The sequence below is a fragment of the Lycorma delicatula genome, chromosome 2 (assembly GCF_047948215.1).
Source record: "Lycorma delicatula isolate Av1 chromosome 2, ASM4794821v1, whole genome shotgun sequence".
In the NCBI taxonomy this organism is placed as follows: domain Eukaryota; kingdom Metazoa; phylum Arthropoda; class Insecta; order Hemiptera; family Fulgoridae; genus Lycorma; species Lycorma delicatula.
Window position 1 is genome coordinate 105,063,874 of NC_134456.1, and position 23,358 is coordinate 105,087,231.

At 27.3% G+C, this 23,358-nt stretch overlaps 1 protein-coding gene across 4 annotated transcripts in view; it reads left to right on the forward strand.

Moving 5' to 3' along the window:
• LOC142319069 (luciferin sulfotransferase-like) overlaps nucleotides 1–23,358 on the forward strand; it is a 359,044-nt gene that overhangs the window by 20,314 nt on the left and 315,372 nt on the right. For 2 of the 4 annotated variants that reach the window (XM_075355928.1, XM_075355927.1), the window contains exon 1: nucleotides 13,348–13,592. The exons of 1 other annotated variant lie outside the window; for it this stretch is intronic. The gene's annotated coding sequence lies outside the window, so the exon portion shown is untranslated. Of the gene's footprint in view, nucleotides 1–13,347; nucleotides 13,593–19,921; nucleotides 20,011–23,358 lie in introns of those variants that run through there. One more of the 4 variants, XM_075355930.1, reaches the window with a different exon arrangement.

The window sequence follows — 23,358 nt, forward strand, 5'->3', positions numbered from 1 at the left end:
TTTTATAAGTTTTCCAATAATCTTTATCTGCTTTATAATATTTATATGCTCTTTGGGCATGTGCTATATTGTTATTTTAATAGACTTTTTCCTGATTAAAAATGTTAATTATTTTATTTATCGGTAAAATTTTTTATACACTTGAAAATATATGTATACTAACTAAGCAGAAGTTGGGAAGGAGCTCGTACGTGCCAGTGTGAACTACAAAATAAGAGATATTGAAATAACGACTTATAACTGGAGAAGAGTCCAGGCGGCTACGGATACTGGCTAGTCGGGAGTATTTGTTGTAAATTTTGAACTATAATAGCTAAATAAGTTTTTTATTTATTAGTAAAATAAATAGCTTTCTACCTCTGGAGCAGTTTTGAAAAAATCTTAAGTTTTATAAACAATACTAGGTTTCATTCTTTGAAATTAGATTCTTTTAAATCACAAATTACATTTAAATTTATCAGTATAGTATGACATTTTAAAAATATTACAGTATCACTTTCCTAACGAGTTAAAATAAATAAATTTAAATAAATAAATTTTAATTTTAATTTAATTTAAATTTATTTTTAAGTCTATTACGTTATTTTTCAGTGCAATGTTTTATTATTATTATTACTATTTTATTCTTCTACTTATTCTTTGTATATTTGTCTAGTTCTTTTCTACTTGGATTGTCTCTTTAATATATTTTCATATATACGGAAAAAACTTAAGAGAGTTTCGGACATCCTCAACCAAATATATTATAGTCCGTAAATAAATATAATTATTTGCATATTTACCGACTTATATAAATTAGTCTTAGCCACCCTCTCCCTCCACATATTCACGTCTAGTGGCACATCCGATTTTAATTACGTTTCCTGAGTGTGGTTTATTGTGGCTCTGACAAATTAGAACACGCTTTATGAGAAACATCTTTTTTTTTTAGTTGACGTAACACGAGAGATCGGCATGAAGTTTGATGCTAAGAAAATAAAAAAAATTGTTGCGTTTAATTTTTTAATCATAAATGCCAGTACATATACATAATAGTTGCTTAGAAAACTAACAAAAGTACTAGGTATCTAAATACATATTATAAGTAGAAAATTAAAAAAAAATTTTCTTATATGAAAAACACGTTTGTCCTTGTAAACTTATTCTGGATACATAAAATTATATCTATAAATCCGAATTTCCTGAATAATTTACGCTGAAAACAATAAATACTACCAAATATATGGCATTACTTTATTACTCTAAGGTAGATTAATTTGATCTGTACGCGTAAAACCATTATAATTTCATTCAAAATTAGCTCTTCTATTCCACAAAATCACTTTGTTGACCTATACCTGTAACTTAAAAAAAAGTAATTAAATTTAAAAAAATAATTATTTAAATATAAATTCCCCTTATAAACAAATGCAATAATAATAAATTACATTAGTCATTAGCAGATGCAATTTCTGTATTTTGAAGTCTTGACAGTCGAAACTTCCCGTAATCTCAAAATTATCAGTACTATAAGCAAATATTTTTGTGGTTATTTAGACTGAAATTGTTTTAAGTCAAAGCCAAAATGACACTTTCAATAAATTTAAAAAAAATAATAGCAATAAATAGAACAAAATTAAAACGAATTATACCAATTTACTAGTTGAATATTTATTCTTTTCTGTACTTCTTACAATCCTGAATGATATAAAAACCATCAGTTAAGTACTCCTTTAACAACTTATTCCTTAAGGATCTGTTTGATTTATTTAAATCTTACTCTGTTTTTTTTTTTTTTTTTTGTATTTATTCACTAAATTTATTTTTACAACCATAAGGAAACGACTGTCTACTAGACCACTCTACTAGATAACACGTAAGGGATTAATTAGTTTTCATTGCTGGAACGATCAATGTGGGATGAAGGAAGCATATTCAAAATTACAGCCTATGTAAAAAAAAATTAAATAAAAATTAATTTTTCATTTAATTAAATTAAAGATCGTTACTGCACCGATCTCTGCGGTGGAGTGCTAGGGTCTCGGCCTTTAGTCCGGCGGGGGGGCAAAATTTTTTTTTAAATATCTGAAAAAAATGAATACGATCAATGTCCGATACATAGAAATATTTTTAGCCAAATTTGAAGAAAATCTGTTTGGTCAATCCTGAAATAAAAGGCCAAAAGCAGTACGACACACATATACTTAAGCAAATATATGCATATGTATATTTTTTTGGTCTAGATGTACGAGTTGAACCTTAAAAGGTAAAGAATTGCAAAAAACCCGAATCTCTTTTTTCGAATTATTACCAAACTTTCTCCTTCAATATTCTACATCTCTTCTGACTATATTTGCCGGAAAAGTAAAACAAAATCTTAGTTTGGTACTAATGTAATCTATGATTTCATCTAGAAGTTACTTTGTAAAATTAATATTTATAAATTTTGAATTTAACTGACCGTTAAACGTCTATAGTCAAAATGAGACTTTTTGTAAGTTTCTTATTCTAAAGCTCTTTATAGTTCTTGTTCAGTGATAAATAGGAAATATAACTATAACTTACATAATGTAGATAAGTATATACAGGAAACTGAAATAAACATCAAAACCATCTAGTTCTCCAATTTTACTATTTTAATAGTAAAAACTATTTTAATTGCAGTAATAAGCCCTCATTGAGAGCTTTTCAACAATATATCATGGTACTTATTTTCATTGATTCCAGAGTTATAGCCAAATAAAATTTTAATTTATGAAATATTTGGATCTTACAAGGGGATGGCACGTCGGTTCAAATCCGACTTCATTTTTTTAACCTTTTTTTAATTTAAATATATTGATTTATTAATAATTATGAACCTCTGATTGTAAAATAAAATTACAATTAATTATAATTCAATAATAACAATAAAAAAAAGTATGAAAAAATATCAGAAGTTATTAAATAAAATTTTACGTACTTCTCATTATAAACAAATATGTCTATATAATTTAATATGTGTACAAGAAAGACATGTAGTGTCCTTATCAGATTTTTTAATTTAAATATATTGATTTATTAATAATTATTATCCTGTGATTGTAAAAAACGTTTTACAATAAATAATATTCAATAACAAAAAATAATATGAAAAAAATTCTTTATTAAAGAATTGAAAGATTGTGATCTCACTTTCAAATGAAATAAGTTTAATTTAAGTACGGGAAAAAGTGAATATGTAATTTTATAGGCGTACAACGAAGTTACGTGGTGTCATCAGATTTTTTCCCTAAACTTAAGTGGAGTTTGTTTTTTAAATAAAATTTACTTTCCGTACAAAGAAGAAGGGAAAATAAAAATTTCGTTTTTTAGTCATAATTTTTTCTTAACAGAGGATTCTTAAGAGTGTTAATGTGAGACGGATGCTATGCAAATAGTTCTATTTATGCAAGAAAATTAAATTAAATTAATTGGAAAAATAGGTAAAAACATAAAACATAGTCCTAAGACATTTAGTTCATGCTTATCTCTTGATAAGAGATATAAGTGTTTCTCCGAATTCCTTTCAAATTTGTATAAAAACTCCGGATTTTTACACTTCCATTTCTTATGAATAGTTAACTTTCATTCAAATGAGCAAACATTTTTACAATCTTATCCATATTTTAAATAAAAATAAGGCTAAAAATATGGAATAAATTATCGTTACATTTCTTATTTGACTCTGGTATCAAAAAATAAAAACCTAAAAAGAATTGATTAAAGTATTATTTTTTAAAATCAAATTTTATATTACTATCATTAAAGCTATTTTTTTCTCTTAATAATATCATTACAATTATTTTCTAGTGTTTTAATTTATTTTATCATTAAAAGTGGCCTTGAAACATCAGTGTTCAATGTCATAAATGATTGTTTAATGTGCCTTTTGAATATTGTACTTTTGATAAAGAGATCGTTATGTATTATTTTCAACTAAATATCAGCAATTACAGGGAAATTTGTTTACTATTAAATTTATTGAACGACAACCTATTTTTTTAAAATGAAAATAGATTTTCTTAACTATAAAAATAGCTTGCTGGCTGTACATTATTCTACAACATAATAGTAAAAACACTTTTATTAATATTAAAAACTTTTATCAGATCTAGATAGTTCACATTTCCAATTAGGTCTCTATTTTACATTCCTGACATCATAGCTCTAGAGCTATGTTGCAAGAAAAAAAGGATGGTAATCAATCAAAGAATGGGATTTTCTTGATATTTTATGACCCAGAGACCCCAAAAAACAAAAAAAGAGGGTAATGATTGCAAGTATGTACGTGTGTTAGCATGTTTGAAGTTTAATAACTTTTGACTGGTAAACTAATTTTAACTACTTTTAACTAATAAACCGATTTTGATGAATTTTGACACAGTAACTCGTGTGTATGGGGCAATTTGTTGATAAATGTTTGGGGTCAATTTTCTCAAAGTTTGCAAATATAACTCTTTATATGAAGCTCAGTACATGGGTACATGTTCATTTTATCATTAAAAAAATTTTGCCCTCAAACTCTTCCTCTTTTTCAAATATCGATGTATTTAATTCTTTAAACTTTTTTCATGTATATTATTTATCTACTATATGAGAATTAATAAACAATCAATGCCAAGAAAATATAACAACTTTTTTACAGTTTTTTTGCATCTTAAACTGATTCTACTACCGCTATTCTAATCAATTATTTTTCTCTCATGATATGACCCAGTCGGTAAGCTCTCCAATTTTGATTATGCTTCTATTCTCTTAACTATTATTATTTCCTAATTTTTCAGTTTGCCTATTTAATCTTTTCTAATCTCCCATACCCACATTTTTAATACGTCAAGCCTTCATGTCTCTCTTCTTGGAATCCATGTTTCATATCCGTGATGAAGTACACTCCAAACCTTCACAACATCTTTTTAAACTCTAAATCCGTCATAACTGTTTTTTCTATTAAACGCTTTCTTAGTCTTTCGTTATTTTTATCTCTTTTACTTGTTCAATTTTTCCTTCTTTTGTTCAGACATTCGTTACCTTTTTGTTTTCTTTCCTCATTACTTTAGTTTACCTGTCGTTTATTTTTATTCTACGTTCTGTTATAGCGTTTTCTAATTTTGAAATTTTTTGTTGAATATCCTATTCTTTTATATTGAAGCTCAAAAATATATATTATCGTAAAATTTATTCTTTTATCTAGTTGATTTACACGGCACTTCTATAAGTGCAAAAGTTTTCATATCCTTCCTGGATCTCAAAAGCCCTCATCAAATCATGTGGTTCGTAAAGTTCGATTGAAATAATAAAATGAGCATTCACGTAGGTTTTTTAAATTTTATTTTTTATTTGCCTTATTACAAGAAATTATTTTTGGTGAAGGAGGTCTTTGGGAATTCAATACTTCTTATAAAACAATTTAAAAATTCAATTTTTTTATTATCTCTTGGCGTTGTTTTACTTGAATGAATATTAGTGTTATGTGATAGAAAATGCGTAGTACTTTTTTTAAATTAAATTTTAATATTTTTATTTACTTATTTACTTCTATAAAATAGAACATAAGTTAGGAAGTTACAAAAATATAAATTTTTGATGAAAGAACGAGACTCATGTCTGATGTTTTTAATTAAAATTATTAAATTTATATTTCACGCTTCATTATGCAATCTCACCAAGCAAAAAAAAAAAAAAAAAACTTTTGTAATACATACATTCATTATAATACATATTGATTCTGAACGATTATGTTCTAAGTTGGAGCAAGTTTTATCTGCTATATTTTTTACTAGTTATTATTACAACTTTTTGAAATGTCTATAATTTTAATCCAAGCCTATTTCAAAATGTTTATTAAAATAATTCAACCGTTTTTGTGCAATATTTGTCAGCATTGACGAGTGGATAGAAATTAATATGAAAGTAAAATTTGCTTCAGTTTGAAGCAAACGCGTGTATACATCATTTAAAAACGTTACCTAAGCAATATGAAGACAAAACTTACTTATATAAGCATACAATTGTTTAGTCGATACTTACATGGGCGCGGCGCGCCTACACACATATATACACACACACACACACACACACAAACGTATCCATAGATATATACATATATATATACTGAATTAGAGAAAAAATACAACTCTGTTAATATTACTCAAATCTGGCATCAGTTGCGTACTTTTGAAAGGTGACAGGTATAACTGAGTATTTAAAAAAAGTTATGATACATTCGTTTATTTATTAAAAAGCTATTATATCTTGAAATTGAATGAAAATAAAGAAGAAATTTGATATATTTAAAAAAATTAATTAAAAAAAAAGAGAGCTGCAAAAACGCCTTTTTGATTTTTGTCAATATGATGAAGAATCATAATTGCACATGTGGCACAAAGCTGGTTGTGTCACATATTTTCAAGAATTCAATCTGGAAATTTTGATTTTTGATATACTTTGCTCTGGTCAGCCGACTAAAAACGTCGATGGAATCAAGGTTAAAGTTGAGTAAGATCACTGAATTTGCACTCATGATGTCAGTAACGACCATAAAATATCTTTAAACCATTTTAGGAAGACTGGATGATCCTACCTAACACTCGATGCTTGGATGCCACTTGATTTAACATTGATAAATGTAATAGAACGAATTTTTATCTGCTAATCGTTGCTAAATCCGAACAAAACAAAGGAACTTTTTAAACGATTTAGTGCGATGAAAATGATTCGTGTTCGACAATGTACGGGAAAGGTCATGCTCGAAACAAGGTGAAGTTCCAAAAATCAGAATTGAAGCCAAGAAAAGTGTTTTTGCGTGTGTGGTGGGATTGGAAAGGAAAGATTGAATATCAGCTGCTACCGCCTGGTCTAACGATTGATTCTAACCTCTCCTGCTATTAACTGGAAGGAATATACCAAGTAATCGAGATAAAGTAACCAGAATTGATCAATAGGAAAAATGTCACCTTCCATCACGACAACACCATAAACTACATATAATTGATTAGTCGAGAATTAAGAGAGCTTGGGTAGGAATTTTTATGCATCCACCGTATAGTTCTGACCTTGCTTCGCTAAGATACCATCTGACTCAGTCTCTACAGAACTCACTTAGATAAAAATTGAGACGCTTTTATCGACTAGATGTACAAATGTATTACTTATTTAATAACTTCACGATCAATTGTTATATTTATGGAAATTTATTCTATTTTTATCTTAATCTACATCAAATTGATATGAAGTGAATACTTATATACAAGTTTATCAGATGTTCCTGAACATATAATTAATCACATTGGTTTTTAAGCGGAATTATAATTTATATCTTTTTAATGATATAAATTTGACTTTAAAAGAGTCCTGTGGCCTTATCACAATTTTTCGTCCAGAAAACACAGATGCTCTACAGTGTTGGAATAACGATATTACTTAAAAAATGGCAAAAAGTAGTCGATCAAAATGTCCCGTATTCGGTTTGATAAACTTTATGTATATATATATATATATATATATATATATATATATATACGCACACATATTTATATTACAGTATGAAGAAAGCATAAATGATTGTTTCACAATAGAAACGGGTATATTAATCTTTAATTTGTCTTAGTCTTGCTTGCGACTATATCGCATACTAAAGCTAAAAGAAGATAAATATCAAGCATCTTACGTGAAATAAGTGCCAATTAGAGTTACAGTTCTTGAATATAATGACGTTCAATGAAGATATAATGTTCGCAAAGATGAAAATAACCTAAATTTCAGCAGTATTAGTAAGTCTACTTAGTAATGTAGTATATTATATCTGATTTAGTGAAAAACGTAATAGGAAATCACTTCATTTTCCACTTTAAGCCTACGGTGCTTGTTATTCATGAGAACAATTACGCCACTTTTGGGAGTAGATTCTTATGTTAATTGATCGTTACTATTATGATATCTTATGCATAGGCACGTTCGCATATACACACACCTATATATTCCCGATCATAAAAAAAACCAAGTAAATTGGTTGTAAAAAAAACCAAGGGAATCATTAAAACAATAATGGAACATTTTATCTATTAAAATACATCTTACCTATCTATTAAAGAAAATGAAATTTAATAATGTTCCTACTTCAAAACAATTTATGTTTCGGAATAAGACCACCACACTCCAACACTTCTACGATAAAAATCTCGGGTTACAATAATTCAAACCCAAATGGGTAATATTTAGTATTTTTCACAGCTATTTTCGACAGTAATCTATAGTACCTCTTAAATAACTATTCAAAAATGAAATAATTAAATATCTAAATTAACAAATACTCTTATCTCAAAATATATATTTTTCTGTATAATAACACTACTTCGGATGTACTGTAGGACATCTCTGAAACTAACTATGAAAAATATATAAACGTCAACATTTCACTTAAGATTATCATAACTCGAAGGTATTTACGTCATAAGTTTTGTTTTTAAACACCCTTTAAAATGATTTGTTACAATCTTACTATTTTCAATTAAAATGTTTAGTGAAATAATTAGAAACCCTCGAAGTTTGAGGTGTAATGATCTCAAACCGAAAAATAACTCCCATTGATCTATTTTTTGGTAGGAGATAAGAACATTCCTAAATAAAATTTTTCTCGTTTTATTATTGAAAAATTGTATAGGGTTCCCACATTTTATTAACATTATATAGAAATTATTTGCATATAAGTGGATTATAAAACGACATAAAATTAAATATAAATTATAAAAAAACTTTCTATGATGGTTACATCACATACTTAATTATAAATTTGTAAAATTAATCTGATTTAATTAGAGTTCCCGCATTAACGATTTTATCCATCTAATCGTTGCTGTTAAACTGAAAACGGTTTAATTCGTTGTAATATCTATGATGAAATGTAATCTTTAAAAAATTAGATTGGTTTGATAAAGAAGTGTAGATTTCTTGTTTTTATATAATTTATTTTGTGTTATATTTACTAGATTCTATTAATTTCTTGTGGTTTTTTTTTTGTAGAAAGGAATTTGTTGAGTAGTTTGATTTTTATAATGCAATTTTATGCAGAAAAGTTTCAACAAGCTGTTTGGACAAGAAATTGTTATTGTCAATCTCAATCATTTGTTTGTTTTATTTTATAACAAAATTCTATTTTAACTCTGACATCTGTTGTAAAACTGCTAGACGTGTAGAAAGTAGCTCAGTACTTTTTCCCAGTTTCATTTAACGTAATTGAATCGTTCAATCAAAATTTAAAAAAAAAACTCGTTTACATGAGATTTTTTCTTTTCTATTTTTCATATTCTTCTAATATATTTATTTCAGCTTAGGAAGCATAGAAGTACACATATTAAACATGAGCGCGTGCGTATCAGTAGAGATAAATAGATATAAAGATAAAATCAGAGATATAAAAAGAGCTACACTTTCAAGTACCGCTGAAATTATTATATTAAGCAGTTTTAAATTACAATATACTAACTATTAAATTGAATTATAACATGTTTAAATATTTGAAATTGAATTTCCAGTATTTTTCAATTAATTGAATTAACAATTAGATCACTTTATATCTCTCCTAATTGTCTCTGTTACATTACTAGAGCTAAAGCTCTGGTAATGTCTTACCAGACAAAAGCTGTTAATTTTGTCTGGTAACATAATTTTCATTCTCAAGATCAACAATGATTTTTATATTATTTATTAACTGTAAAACTGTACAACTTTCTTAACATAAAATATTAATGACAGGAAAAGTTGTCATTAACAACGTAACAAATTTTGTAATGATTAATAACTTTTGTCCAAAAGTAAAGCTTTCAACATTTTTTAAAAGCCTGCTTTTGACTGTTTGAAGATTATTTTGGCAGTTTTAGCTAGTTTTTTTTTTTGAAAAAAGGCTTTCGCGCTATCATCGCCCGGGTCAAAAAATTAACAAAAAAACCCCTTCTCGGACATTAAAAAAATTAATAAAATAAGGTTAAAATTAAGATAATAATAGGATTAAAACTAAAATAATAAAGAAACGTAACTATTAAGAAAAAATATATAACACAAATAACAAAATAAAATCAAAATTTCTGATTGCTTATCATCAGATCTTATGAAATATATTGATACTTCTTAAAAGTAATAATACCGTCTAGTACATCCTTTTCATTTCCCAAGATGCGGTGAATGTCCCTCGGTAATTTAAATTTGCGATGTAAGGCGCATAACCTATGCAATTCATCAGGATGTGGCGCATTTTACCTGGTGACTGACACCTTGGTATTGTAAGAATGATTAAAGTTAAAACAAATATCTGTCATTAAAAATAAAATGTTTAATGAAGTATATATCTTTTTTTTTATATATTTCAATACCTAACGATGTACCTTACAATATTATATTACTTTTGCAAAAACCCTTTTACGATTTCCAATATGAGAGACATCGTAAGATACTTTTATAACCACTTCTTTAACACCAAAAACACTACTAAAATTTTTATTTTTATTGACAGCTAAAAATAAGTACGAGATTTTTGAATTACTTGAAGTCACCTCATCTACCAGCGTACTAGGGAGAAAATTACTGAGTTCTTTTCAAAACGGTCATTCAACGTTATTTTGGATCCGACAATTAAATCTAAAAACATGGTTTTCTGATTATGCTTGAAATATTAACTTATTCAGACGAAGCTTGAATTAAATTACTTTTTTACTTATAAATTTGATTAAAAAAAAAACCAGTAAGGTTTAAATTTAGGGAGAGATTACCACAAAATTATGGCATCATTATACCGACATAGCAGTGTTCTAAAAAGGTTAAATGGCTGATCCATGTAAACTCAACGTTTAAAGTTCCATTAATTATAGTAGTCTCTAAATTGCATTGCAGAATGCTTTACTCATTGTACTAGTGTTCATCCGTGGTTAATGAACTGACAGAAGACAGCGCTCAGTAAGACATACTTAACTTCCTTCATTACCTCTGAACTTACAAAACGTTATTTTCTTGGTAAAAATTTCAAGTTAATTACGCTAAAAATCCTTTTGAAATTGTTAAAAAAACCTACAGGTCTAATGCTATTATCTAGCGACAAATATATCTAATTATCAGATTTTAAGTCGGTGATACGATGATTTTTCTTTTAATTCGTATTTTTAGTATATAATTTTGTATACTGATAAATGCTGTCTGGCTAAAATGAAAGAACAGTTTTCTAAAAAAAGAATCGATTGTTAATTGGAGCCAGAATAAAATAATCCTTAAACATAAGAATGATGTAGAAAGACTTTTTAATTTGGTTGGGAAAACATTTATTTTTAATGAATTTTTGAAAATTACGGAGACTGCAAAACTAAAGTTGTCACATATTCAATTACGTTCAGTAAATTGTTATAAATCTTTATTTTAATAAGAATTTCTTGAGATTTAAATTAAACTGATTTTATAATATTATTACTTCATATTTACACACTTCAATTTACTTAATTTCAATTTATTTAATGGGCTTCGTATTAATTTTATTATTTTTTATATTAAAATTTTAAAAACTATTTTAATAAATAATAACGGGTTATGTGTTTTTATTTTATGGTTATTCTAAATGTATAACTTTATTACGGAACTATAAGTTGTACATTTACTCCACTCCAGGAGAAAGTGTGTGTAATGAATTGTATTGTAACAAGACCGGTGTAACGGACCTAAGTAACGGATCCCTGCCAATTAAGAAGAAAGTAGTAGAAAATAGTAATGGGAGGAATCCAGAAAGGGACTAAAAGAAACGCTTTTAATAAAGATAACAGGTTCGTTTAACATCGACACACTAAACAGATGTTCTTTCGTAAGAGGAGTGACCGGATCCAGATTACGAATGCGTGGGAACGAAAGGGAACGAAAGATCGTTCTCATGCTCAACTGGGGTCTGGTCCGGCAGGTAAAGAAGATAGACGTATAAATACACCGGGGAAGACAAGTTGAAATCAGTTCCGTGAGGAGAGTCTGCGATGTGAATCTGAGAGATGAAGTCTGCAATGTCAGTTCTGCGAAATCAGTCTAGGCGAGACATTACGATGTCAGTCTGCGAGTTGTGAGCTCGCAAAATGTCAGTCAGCGACAGTATTCTGCTAGGACAACAGTGAAGAAGCGAATTTCTAGTGTGAATTAGGTTCAACGCAATTAAGGTGACACCACGAGTAATTCCAGTAAACAAGAAGTAGTTTGGTGAGTTACTGTTAGGCTATAAGTGAAAGAAATAATGTAGTGAATGTGATTCATAAACTGTTACGGAGTTTTGTTTGTGAACAGCAAACATATTTACAGGGAATGAACTTTATACCTGTCTTATCTATTGTACTATTGTTGTTAATATAAGACTAGTGTTTTATAAGTGTTAAAATTAGCGGTCATGCTAATGTCTTTTGTCAATGGGGCTGAATTCTGGTTTTGATTATTTATTTACCTGTAAATAAATCCTGACAATTACTTTAAACTATGTTTTGTATGTAATCGCTGTTTAGTACTATTATTGACATTTATTATTATTATTGTGGTTGTGATTACTATTTTTATTATTTGCTTTATTATTGTCGTTTACAGTTATTATTACCATTGTCATTATTATTATTATTGATTTGCGTTGTTTTACTCATGTTTTTAAACCAATAAATTGTTATTATATAAAGATTTTCAATTGTCAATCTTTCAATATCCTGATCGAGCTGCTAATACGCAGCAATATTATGTGCATATACACTAACTGTCCAACCCTTTCTTACGGCTAACATATAATTCCCTAAAGTTTATGTGACACTAGGAAAAATTACTTTCTCTGCTAGCTATGAATATTTATTCATTATAATCAAAGGTAAACGACCAATTCTATTATTATCCATAATCCAGTTGATGAGTTTTAGTTTTTTCCTAAATTTTTCGGTTAAGCCGGTTTTATTTTAGACTTCGGCTAGGTTTTAATAAGTAAAGTTGACGATGATTATTCTCCTTTTTATCAATTAATTGATTTAACACAGAAACTATTTCTGGGTTAATATATGAAGCTGAATGTGCAGATATCATTATAGAAGATTTTATAAGACGATCAAACTAAAACTGAGATTTTAAATAAAATATTTATTAGCGGCCATATGAAGCATTATCAAGTTCTTTTAATTATTTCTTAAACAATAAAATAATTACTGGAATAAAAAAATTAGCATTCTGCGCTATATTGAGCACTTCCTTATGGAATATAAAGTTAAATAAAACGCATTCACTCTTAAATCATTTGTCCTCGGCATAGTAATAATAAGAGAAATTAGAATGCAAGTTTCTGTCTTTTAAAATTGACAAAGACGAGTGGCAGTGGTAAGCCAGCAGCCTTGTGTTTACTTGCCAGTGCCATTAGACTCTAGACAAGTGGTTTTATATCATAGCGCGACAGAAAGTTGGCTTAGTGTTAAACGCGTGCGTATACCAATAACTGACTTACTAATCACTACCGCAACTAACTGTTAGATAAAGCGGAATACAAACCAGCTTTTCCTGTACAAGAGTGTACTTTTATGTGTTTCTTAATTTAGACTGGATTTGTACTAGTTAACGAGGTAATGAAATTTTTGATTTTATTTATTTTTAGAATAAATTACAATTTTTGAACTAGAACTGAATTCCGTTATTTTATATTTACATAAATATTATACTTATAATATTTATACAAACATTATACATGTGCACTCATGTACATGTATAATCTGACATAATGCATTTATACATTTGACTGCTATTTTAATAAATAAACTTATTCTTTAAAAATAAAAAGTTAATATTTAAAGGATTATTTAATCACTTTATTTAAAATTGTGATTTTACCAATTTTTTAATAATTATTCTGATAAATAGTATTAAATTCTTTTAATAATTGAAATAATTTTTTACACTGCTGATACTAGTTAAACAAACAAGCCTTTCATACGGAATTTCTCGGTTTCGAATCCCGAACAAGCCATTTTATTTTTCATTCTAAAAAATTCTCAGTTTAATTTTCCACTCGGAAAATTCACGTTATTTTTTGAATTAATATCTCAACCAAAAAAAAGAAAACTGAAATTTTTAGTCGGGATATCTGTTTACTTTTATATATGAAAACAAAATTTAAAAAAAAAAATGCAAATTTTTTTTTAGCAAACAGCTTTTTTTAAAAGAAAGCTTATCAAAATCCCGAAAAAAATATATAATTTTGTTAGATGACATTTTTCACTAAACAGGAAAGTAGGTAAAATATAAAATATTTTAATAATGAACTATGAAGATTATTAGCAAGAAATGTTAGGAGCCAAATTAAATTTATTCAATTTATTGAGAGTGAAAATATTAATATTTTCATTATTTTTGTAAAAGAAAAAGAAAAAAAAAAGAAAACTAACCAAAGGCTGTGGGTAAGAATCATTAATGTTAATAAATTTTTTCAGTGGTATTACTATCATTCTACTTATAGATTTAAAAAGAATAATTGTACATTTACAATATGATTTAATATTAAGATCTTTTTCTAAATACTATTTTTAACAACTTTATTAGGCAGATTTCATAAGAACCTATTGTAATGGGTACCATGTTTCGAACTCCAGAAAATTTCGACATATCTTTGCATTTCATATCCCCCAGACCCCAAAACCACCGCCACTTCAAAAGTTTATATATATCTATATTTATATATTACACTTTCTTGCGGACACCATAACTGCCGTAATTTTCCACCAATCACTTTCAAATTGATACATAAAACATAAAAATCCAAAATCTCGGTCGAGTTCGTTAATGGGCAAAATGGACCATGGGGATGGAAATGGCTTTTTCGAAAAAAAAAATTGTTATAACTTTCTTATTAAGTAAAATATTGAATTCGTTTAAAGTTAGCACTATTCTTTGGATAAGGGCCTAAAACTTATCTAAGTAAAGTTTTTTAATATCACCAACCATTGGCCCAGAGGGTGGAAAAATGTGTTTCAAAGACGTAGGTATGATTGTTTTCATACCTTCCTTAATAGACATAGTATCGAATCGGTTTAAAGTGGTCATTAGTCCTCTAAACATTACCTAAAACTTTTGTCTGAAATAATTTTTTATATCACCAACCCTTATGGTAAGGGATGACCAAAATGTTGCTGGAATTGTAAAAAGATGGGACTCGTATGGGAAACATGTGAAACTTTTATTCACATGCAAGCATTATAGTATGAGTAAATTTGAAGTTTTTCTTAACTTTAAGGTGGAAATCTTTTTTATCCCCTATTTAACACCGGTGAAATCTACCTCCGCCTTCGGGCGTGCCGAAAGGAATTTTTTTTTTAATAGATTTATTTTTTTGAACATAATATTAAGATCTGTTGAAATGATTTTTTTCAGTGTGTTATTTTAGTTCATAGTTCGAATGAGAAAACTGTCTCATTAGTAAACTTTATTAATAATTATTTTATAAAATTATTATCAAGTATTTAAATATTAACTCGCTAAAATTTTATTTACTATTAATTACTTTTGTATACATATAAAATATCAAAAAGTGTTCAGCCAGATTAATTAAAGAAAACTATATAATCATTAATACATTCAACTCACTGAATTCGCTGATGGACTTTTAAATACTAATTAAAATAGCTAAGAAAAAAGAAAATAACTAAAATTTAGTTACTAGAAAAACTGATGTAGATTACGTTGAAAAGTTTGAAATATCCCTATAGAATTCTTTTTATATTCTATTTGCTTTGAAAATCTTTGTTTGAAAATCCCGTTTTTTTGAGAAAAAACTTACTCTCAAGTATTAAATAATAAAGATAATTTTCCCAAATGGAGCTCTAGTTAAAAGTACGACCCTACTTATCTATACTTTTATTCATAATACCGTTAATATAAGTTACTCTACATCAGGTTAAAAGCAGAAAATAAATGATTAATGCTAAAAAACTTAAATATAGTAGAAAAATTAATTTTTTTCTAAAAATTAATAAACCACCAAAGAACATACTCATGACGTTTTGTAAACAAACACTCTCGTTTTCACATTATTTCAGGTTTCAAAACTAAAATCTTAATTTTAAAACATTAAAAAAATACTTATGAAAAAAGAAATTTATGAATTAAAAAATTAATTCCTGAATGATTTGAAGAAAAAAAGATGCACATAGTGCATTGTTTCCCACATAAAGCAGTACTTAATTTGTTACTTTAAAATACCTGCCTTGGGCTTACTTATGATTATAATCCATATATAGTATTTGAATATAGGTGTAATTATAGTTGGTTTCATTGAAAGTAATTTTATGATGATCATTATTTAACTATTTCCTACAGTGAGCAAAGCTCTTGATGTTGAATGTTATCCACATTTCAATGGGTTTAATATATTTAATGTTACGTAAACCATTAAATTCGACTTAATATAAAAATGAATAAAAACTGGTTTTTTAATAAGCTTGGCAAAAAGGAAGCTGTTGTTCTTGCAGATATCTAAGGTCATTTTCAGGAATGACTGGTAGATCGCCTGAAATCATTTTTTTTTTATGACATCTGACATACAACAAGATCTGGGTTAAGTTAACGGAGAATCATGGATTAGAATGGAACGAATGAGCTAGCGTGTATATTAGCAATAACAATATATGCTATTTATTGTTTTAATTGGTTTTATTATGTAGTATGAATGTTTTTATTTGTTTGTTAGATTTATTAAAAAGAAAGTCTTAACGTAAACAGGTAAATTAAGTGATTAGCTTGTGTGAATAACATGTGTATATGTATGTATACACCAAAGTTTGTATAAAATCGAAATAATGGTGTCTTTGAATTAATGATAATTTCATATGGTATTTGCTGAAAGTACGTTTGCTGAAAGTACTGTAGCTATAACTTTAAAAGATAAATTATATTAACAACATTTCTAATATACAGTATTACATATTTTTCCACCTCATCAAATTCTCAGTGTGCCTATTATTAAAAAAAAACTCGTAGACCTAAAAACGGAGACCAGAAAATTTTTTTTTCAGATTCACAACATATCGTAAGAGTACATAAACGTAAACTACTGGTTAAATTAACTTCATAAATACGATTTTTATAAAATTATAAAAAATTATTGGTATTAAAAAATTGTTTATTAGGAATAAAAAAAGTTATCAAAAAAGTTGACTTTTGGCCAGACAGAGAATTTTATTTTACAATGAAAAACATATATACATTTTAATTTCTACATGCACTACGTACCTTTGGATGGTTGTTTATAATTCATAGAAAGTTTTACCGAAATAAACCCATTGGACTAAATTTAATCTAATCCACTCAGACAGTAAAGATGAACGAATTAAATGTTTTTTTTTTTTTTTAATTTCCTCTTTAAATAGTGGCAATAATTAAAATAGTATCGATTACTTCAAATTACTTATTAAATTCATAATATTAATGGATCCTTTTAGTATTATCTTGTTTCTTCTTTGTCGGGTCAATCATTTAATTAATTAATTAATTATATTTTCCCAAAACTTTGCGATACAATTAATTAAACTCTTTTTCTAAATTTAAGGAAAAATATCTTAACACCAGCAAAGGTCTAGAAAATTATTTTTCTTTTAAATCTACCGATTATAATAATATTCGTTAATTTTTTTATATTTCAGAAATGAATTTGTTCCTTCAGAAAAAAGGAAATTATAAGACAAACAAGTAACAGCAACTTACATTGATTTCTGTAAATCTAGATGAGTATAAAGTTTGATCTCGTATGTTTCTTGTTTTCCTCCGCAAGTTACATCTCCAAAAAATCTTTTAAAGTAACCTGAAAACAATATTGAGTTGTATGCTATACTTACCATAACATGTTAATTCCTTGTTAGTACTTTCATGCTTTCTCAGTATTAATACATAGATTAAAATGGTACTTGCCCTTACGCCAGTGATAAAATAAAAATATACTGTTTATTTTTTTCATTTAAAACTATTAACTTTTTTTAAATTTAATTAATTATTTTATAATAATAAAAATGAGTTATAATTTGTTTAACAAGTATTGGAAAATTGTTACAAGTTAGATCATGCGTTGAGATGCTCTCTGTTAAGCTATTATCAAATTGTTATTAGAGTTCCTCAGATAGTAATATTTTCGATAGTTTGAATAAAAATAATTAAAACATTTTTTTATCTGTTACGAAGCTAGAAAAATAATTAACACTTTTTAATCCCTTAATAAGGAAAAATATTTTTCTTTATTTGTACTAGGAAAGAAAAGAAAAGAACTAGAATATACGAGTATGAACTGTTTGAAGATTGAAATAATTTATGGATTAGATGATCATTGCACATGTTTGTATTAGGATCAATAAACAGAACACAGAATACGTAACACCCTATAAAAACAACATTTTGAAAAAGAACTCAACTATAATAAAGAAAATAAAAATAAACTGAGAAATCAATCTGTTAATGTAATCGAAAACATTAAAAACGTCCTGTCATAAATTATATTATTCACCCACATACCAATTAAACAAATGTTTATCAAATACATTAAAAGAATATATTAAAATAGAAAATAAATATTATTTAAAAAACAGTTATGAATTAATAAATATTCTTGTATACTATCAATATAAATAATAATACTAAACTTATGATACTTGACATAAAAGATATGTATGCAAGTACTGATACTGATAAAACCATTAACATAATTAATAATATGTTATCTAAATTAAAATTAAAAAACCAATCTGATATATGAAATAATTAATTTTTAAAAATATTGCTTTAAATATTTTTATTTTAAATTCAATAATACATTTTAATAATAGGAGAAGGTCTTACCATGGGATCACCAATTACGGCAACATGGCAGACATTTTTATGAATAATTTTGAAAACAACACAATTTTACCTGCGTTAATTAAGAAACATCATATCAAACTACACAAAAGATATATGGATGACATTTTAATCATATTTAATCAAAAAACTCATAATGAAGAAATCAACTCATCGGATGAAAACATTAATTTCATTATGAATCAAGAAACTAACAATAGCATTGATTATTTAGATATAACGATTAATAAAAATGTCAATAATAATAACTTGTACATAAATATATATATAGGAAACCAATCCAACAAAACACCATAATTCACTTTAATTCCTTTCGTCCATGGAACCAAAAAATTGTCACTTACAATTCCTTAATATAGAGAGCAATCAAATATCTTAAGCATAATACTATAAAATTAAATAACGATTTAAGTAATATTAATTAAATACATTCCCACATCGAATGGGTGTAATGATAATTTGATAGATTATACTACATATTAAAAAATAAATTATATATATGAGAAAAAATAAAACTAAAACATAATAACTCAGAAAACGAATATGTAAAAATAGAATAAACTATAGAAAATTTAATAAAATATATAAATAATTTAATTTAAAGACAATAAATTAATTTAAAGATGACATATTGATGTGACCAATCGTATCTTTTTAATTAGAACTAAAGAACATATAAATTGTGTAACAAAGAAATACAAATACCGCTCAAATTTTACAAAACACATTTTGGATACTAGACATAATTATAATCCAAATAAATTCGTGGAAGTATTAGATTATTCTAATAATTTTTATAATTCCTTTTATCTCGAAAAATACCACATATATAATAAAAATAACAAATTAATTAATGAACAGATTAAATTCGATATTGACATTTTATATAAGCAAATAACAAACAAAAATTATTAAGTTAGTTAAACCGATTTCACAATCTAAAGATTTCATAACAAATGCGATACTCATAAAACGGCAATAGTTACTTTAACTTATGAGTTTAACATTACAAAATAACGATCAATTGTTATGTATTTAATTTTATTATGTGAATTTTACATTTTTTATATATTTTAATTATAAATTATAAATTCCTCCTGAAGACTGCAAAATAGTCTAAAGCGCTTGAGGAAGTCAAACGGAGTTCTGGTAAGCTGTTTTTAATATTATGGATAATATCATTTATAATAATATTTTTAATTTAATTAAGCTTGGAGAAGACAAAAAAAATCATAGATCTTTTATCAGCTTCGAATTGAATCGTCCTTAAGGGAAGTTTGTTTTGAGAAGGAAGCTTAAAAAATATTTAATCTTTCTATTCATTCTATACATTCAGTTTTTCCGAGATATCAGGTGGTTCTTAAGTGTATATAAAGTTCAAATTTTCATGATCTTTAACTGCTTTAATCTCCTAATTAACCTTTTAGCAGTTTTTTTCTTCTATATTTAGTTTTATTCGTGGAAGAATATTACAGTTTTCAATAACAATTTCATTAAACTTTTTAAAGGCTAAATTTCAAATTTTTATTTTAATTGATATTGTTAATTAGAGAAAGTAAAAAAAGTTGAAAATAATTAAGTTCGTTTGGGCGGTAATGATATTAAACTTATAGATGCGTTTATTTTGATAGAAAAGATTTAAATGTTAAGCTCGGTACATTTTCAAGGCGGTTAACCAACATCGTTGCTAGCTCTTTCTTTTAATTAACTAGCTACAATAGTATTCTTCTGAATTATTGATTAAATTTTGATTTTATAAAAAAAAGTGAAGTCACCATTGCGGTAATATAAATAGAATGTTTTATTAGATACGGTATATTGTGTGCGATGTTATAAAACAATTTATTTTCTTATTGGCAAAGAAAACTGTTTAACCAGCTGTTTGAGAATTAAACTAGTTTATATGAATCTGTCATTACTATAATAAAATCGTTCACTTCGTTTATGAATTTGTTTAAAATGCACCGGGGGTGGTTGGAGATCAAAGTTATCGTTGTTGCAATCAAACTCCTCTGTGGTATGAAAGTCCTTTGATACTATATAGACTCAAACTAATTGTCGACCTCCGTGTCGCGAGTGGTAGCTTCTCGGCCGTTCATCCAGAGGCCCCGGGTTCGAATCCTGATCGATCGTGGCATTTTCACACGCTACAAAATTGTCACGTCATCTCATTTTTTAAACCAATACCTAATGGTGGTTCTGGAGACTATCAAAAAAAGAAAGATTGAAATTAATTAAAAACTGATTATCATAGTCTAGCTTTTAAAGTTTTTTAATAGTGATAGTTTTCTTCGGTGTTCGAGAAAGGCGCAGGAATCGTGCTTCTTCGAACTCGGTTAAGGAGTTGTGAAGGCTACGAAATAGAACAGAAGAGTGAAGATGTCTGAAGAAGGCTGAGCAAAAATCACTGATGGAAATGTCTACCGGGGTATTTGCATCTGTGACATCCTGACAGAGGTCTGTCTAAATGATTATTATTTTGTAACCAGTGTCTGAGGGTAGATAAGAGACCCTCCAGTAATCAGGGCTAGGGTGGTGTGGCGATTGGAATTGTCACAAGGTGGATGGATGTATTCTTCATACGGGTCAGGATGTAATAACGTATTACAGGCAGTGGTGAATCCCTTGGAATGATTGGAAATTTGGAGAAAGAGGTTCCCAATTCGTTTCTGCTTATTAATTATGTAATTTAGATTAACTGGTGAACCTCCGGAGCAGTTGTAGTTCAAAATTGCCGTTGTTGTCATTAACAGTACTTATATGGTATGAGTAAGGTCTTTGGGATTTATTTAAGATTCAATAATCATAAAGTTTGTTATACCAGTCTAGCTTGTGTTAACGTTTTTTGTCCTAATAAGTTTTTTCTTTGGTAATTAGAGTGAGGCACGGGGTTCTCGCTTCTGCGGACACAGTTAAATAGTTGTGAGGGATACGAAACAGGACAGAAGAGTGAAGCCATCGATAAAGACTAGCTGATGACCGCTAATGTAACCAGAGTCTGAGGATCAATAAGGCGACCTCCAGTAATCCCCTAAGGGCTAGAAACCTTGAGGGTGGTGTGACGACCCCAATCGCTACAAGGCGGGTTTGTTCCTCCTAGCGGGTCATTATATAATAACGTATTCATTTGTTACATTAAAAATAATTGAATTTCCTTTCACTTTTATTCAGTTAGTTTTACCTTACATTTATTACGCGATATTTATTTTTACCTTTTATCATTTTTGAATGATGAATAATTCACCACATAAGCTTGAAGTTAGGATATGAAAATGCCTTGGCTGACCGGGATTCGAACAGGGGGACCTCCAAATGAAAGACTCAGAGGCTATCATTTTTATTACTTGACTGAAATCCGATGCACAACAAAATGTATTTCTTATCATCAAAATGTTTGGTATATAATAAATGTTAAGCTGCAGTCTACTCATTTGTATACAAGTACATGTAGAATAAAAACGACTGTACCGCACTTTATAAGACTTTATTTTTCAAGCGAAACATAAGCAGAATCCGTATTACAACGACATCTGGTTAAACAGTTTAGTTATGTACATTAAGTAGTCAGTATTACATTTTGACATTGTAATCAGAAAAGTATTTTAAAACAGAACGATGTGTTCCTTAAATTTGACATTTGAGTATGATTTATTTGTAACTGAGTAGAAATCAAATCAAATCATATTTAGTATAGTTACATATAGATAAATTCAGTATTTCCTTTGAGATGCAATTCTAAATAAAACGAAAAGCCAACCGTATATGTATAACCTAGTTACATAACTTGATATACAATATAATATACTACACTTTATTAGTTCTTTTAGATAAGATAGTTATATAAGAATAAAAGTTAATATAAAGAAGTATAAAGCAAAGCTTATGTAGAGTATTTAAATTACATTTAATACCGTAAATACAAGAAATAAAATATACTGCAGTGATATATCTGCATGATAAAAAACAATGTGCGATGTTAAGAGATACAAAATTAAGTTATAATATTTGCTTCGAGAATTTTACCTTTTTTAATGTAGATTTATTTTATTTAAGAATATTAATGTAATAATCTTAAATAAGCTATAAAAAATTAAAAAAAAACATTTCTAAAAAAATTAAATAAGGTAATAAAGTTTAGTTTTTTATGTTGTATAAAAATAAATAAATGCATATGTTACAACACACACACACACACACACACACACACACACACACACACACACACACACACACACACACACACACACACACACACATATATATATATATATATATACACACACACACAACACACACACACACACCTGTGTATTGATAATAAATACTTTTTGGTTGAAAATTACTAAAGTTTATAGGTTTTGTATCGGCTATTAATTTAACAATGATATACAACCGTTAGGAGACAGTAAAAATTATAAATTAAAAAAAAATTTCATTTTTAGACTCTACAGCCTTATTGGTGGGGGTGGGAGGAAATGATTCCGTGTTATTTTCTTG